The 3,363-nt window shown below is 43.0% G+C and overlaps 1 pseudogene; it reads right to left on the reverse strand.

Moving 5' to 3' along the window:
- LOC110330010 overlaps window positions 1-862 on the reverse strand; it is a 4,404-nt pseudogene extending 3,542 nt beyond the window's left edge.
- Window positions 863-3,363: the final 2,501 nt, after the last annotated feature.

A 3,363-nucleotide genomic window follows, 5' to 3' on the forward strand; every position in this document is an offset into this window, starting at 1 on the left:
AAATAATAATAAAAAAAAAGAGAGGGGGAAAGAGAGAAAATACCTTATATAACCTGTCCCTCTACTTATAGGGGAGGCATAGTGAGTCAATATGTGTTTATTTCTAATTAGTTTGGCTGGGTGCTATATTAAAACATGGCCTTTCTTGTTCTAATAAACATTGCCTTTGTTTTTTTATATAAATTATTCCTAAACCTAAAGACATTCTTCACATTGTCACCATTTCTTGTTAACTACAAAAGGCTCTCTCACTCAATAATGTAAAACCACTTGAATAAATAACATCAGCATAAAATAAAAATCCATCAGCCTTCTGTGGCAGATTCACACCCACCATGGAGCTGTGGTCTCGGTGTGCAGTCCCAAAAGCATCATTGACATAGACATCTCCTAGTTTGGACAGTGAGGCTCCGAAAGCATCAATTTTGGCTGGCTCAGCTTTAACTTTGTTCCCAGAAGCATCTTTTCCCTTCCTTTCCGCCTCTACATGGAAGAGGAGGTTCTCCAGCAGGATAGCGGTCCCAGCCGCTGGGTTGGCAAAGGCATTCTTGACTTCTGGGCCCACACAATCCTTCAAGAACAGAACATCCTTGCCCAGTAGAGATTTGAGTTCGGCAGCAACTGGCTCTAAGGTGTACTTGTCAGGCATGGGAACACCATCAGTCCAGCCCAGCTGGCTCATAAGGACAACCGACTTGGCGCCATTGTCCAAGCAGAATTTGATGCTTGGAACAGCAGCCTTGATCCTTTGGTTATTTGTTATCTGGTTGTTCTTCATAGGAACACTGAAGTCCACCCTCATCACAACCTGCTTCCCCTTCACGTCCAGCTTGTCCAAAGTCAGCTTGCTGGAAAGTGACATTTTGGCAACAAAGTGAGATCAAGAGGCCCGGAGATGAGGAAGAGGAGAACGGTGCTGCAAACGTGCGCTTCTGAAGCGTGCAGAATGCTGGGCCACGGGAGTGAGTCGTTGAATCTTTGAATATTTTCTATATTATCACTAATAGTTTTTAATAGTGGTTGCCTAGAAATATTACTATATTTTAATAAGTAGTTTACTGATAGCTTAATGCAAATAAAAATTATATAATAAAGAATATGCTTTTCTATTAATGTCTGGGTATATAAAATTTGCTAAGTTTATGGTTTGAAATTAGATCTGCGAAATTTGCTGTATTTTATTAGGTAGTACACATGCTATATACTTGTGAGATTTCTTAGCGATACTAAGTAGCAATTTTATTTGTCCTTTTCCAATTCCTGTCTCTTTTGTTTCACCTCATCCCTTTTATACTTGCAAGGAAGACAATGGCCATGGGCAACTTGTCTTGCTGGAGTTTTGAAGCATTTTTTCTATGGAACGTAGTGTTTGCAATAGGATTCCTTCATAATTCTCTCACCAGATTAGGGAATTTCCTTTATATTTCTTGTAAAATATGAGTTACTTTATTGGATATTGAGTCTTTAACAATAGCTTTCCGCCTTTTTAATACTGTCATTTGTGTAGACTTATCTACTTGGAACCAAATTTTTATTTTGTCTAAGTCCCAGTAGCTTGAGAATCCAGGTGTGCTGCTCTGCATTTAGGATTCTTACTATAGGTGGAATTATTAAGTTGGTCATAAAGGTATATTTTGTAGTATTTTGCAGATGTACTGTATCATCACAAGTTGTTGAAAAGAAATGTCTTTTTGCTTACCCAACAAGTCAGGGGACCTTTTGAGGCAGGTGTTATTATGAATCTTTCCAAGATATAGGATCCTCATGTTGTTTGTAAGCACAAAAGAGAAAGCCATTTTATAGTACATCAGGAGCTACCTCTACAGCAGTCCTAGGTAGTTCCGGTTTGCATATGAGAGCACACTAGGGGAGAAATGTCTCATGGGGCTCTGGCATGGCCAGAGTGACCAAGGGAAAGCCAGAGTAAGGCAGGCTGCTAGGCCTCCTGTGCCACAGCCCCTGCCCCAGATTTGCTGCGAGATACAGCAGGCAGATAGGAGCCAAAGTCAAAGTCAGTGCCACTGAGCAGGAAGTGGCTGTAGTCAAGCACACACATTAGACTTATTGGGTGGGATGGAGGTCCAGTTACAAAAGCTTCAGGAGAGAAAACTCTCCCGTGGAGTGTTACAGTCGGGTAAAACAGGCACTATCTCATGCACGTTGTTCCTTGAGGACAAGGAAATGATAAACACTTTGGGGTGGGTTGGGATCTAGGGTTGATCCTTCCTATTGGATTGGTTAGGGATGCTCTGTCTGTATGGGGGAAGGGCTTCAGGTGTTGTCTCTATGTGACTGATTGTCATGCTCCTTCATGTGGTCACATGCCCCAGGACATTAATCTGGCTGAGAGCTAACTCCGACTCATGAAGTTCTCAATTATGGGTTTTCTTTTTTTTTTCTTTTTTTCCATTTTTTATTTATTATTATTTTCTTTATTTACATTTCAAATGCTATCCTGGAAGTTCCCTATACCCCACCCCCACCCCTGCTCCCTTACCCACCCACTCCTACTACTTGGCCCTGGCCTTCCCCTGTGCTGGGTCATATAAAGTTTACAAGACCAAGGGGCCTCTCTTCCCAATGATGTCTGATTAGGCCATCTTCTGCTACATATGCAGCTAGAGACTCGAGCTCAGGGGGTACTGGTTAGTTCATATTGTTGTTCCACCTACAGGGTTGCAGCCCCCTACAGCTCCTTGGGTACTTTCTCTAGCTCCTCCATTGGGGGCCCTGTGTTCCATCCAATAGCTGACTGTGAGCATCCACTTCTGTGTTTGCCAGGCACTGGCATAGCATCACAAGAGGCCGATATATCAGGGTCCCTTCAGCAGAATTTCTGAACTTTGCAACAACCTTACCATTCATCTCTCTGGTGGCATGGTCTACTGCCCCACAAGGTAGCAACAGCAACTGTGCATTATTTGGCCCTACCAAATTTAGACAACTTTTAATGTACTCTATATTTTAGTTAGGGTTCTATTACTGTGATAAAACACCCAGACCAAAATCAACATGGGAGAAAAGGGTTTATTTCAGCTTACAACTCTCAGGTTACACTCCATCAGTGAGGCAAGTCAGGGCAGGAACTAAGGCAGAGAACATGGAGGAAGGCCACTTACTGTCTTGCTACCCATCACTTGCTCAGCCTGCTTGCTTATATCACTGAGGACTACAGGCCCAAAAGCGGCATGAGCCATAATGATCTTGCCCCTTCCACCTCAACCACCAATCAAGACAATTCACCAACTTCTGGGAAGATGGCTGCATCCAAGTCGGGTGTGACACGTGCTTCCAAGGAGAGGACTGTACACTAACGGATGGTGCCACATTTTCCCTGGTGAGAACCTGAGGACAGACCCTGCC

Source organism: Mus pahari, chromosome 12 (assembly GCF_900095145.1).
Source record: "Mus pahari chromosome 12, PAHARI_EIJ_v1.1, whole genome shotgun sequence".
Lineage (NCBI taxonomy): Eukaryota > Metazoa > Chordata > Mammalia > Rodentia > Muridae > Mus > Mus pahari.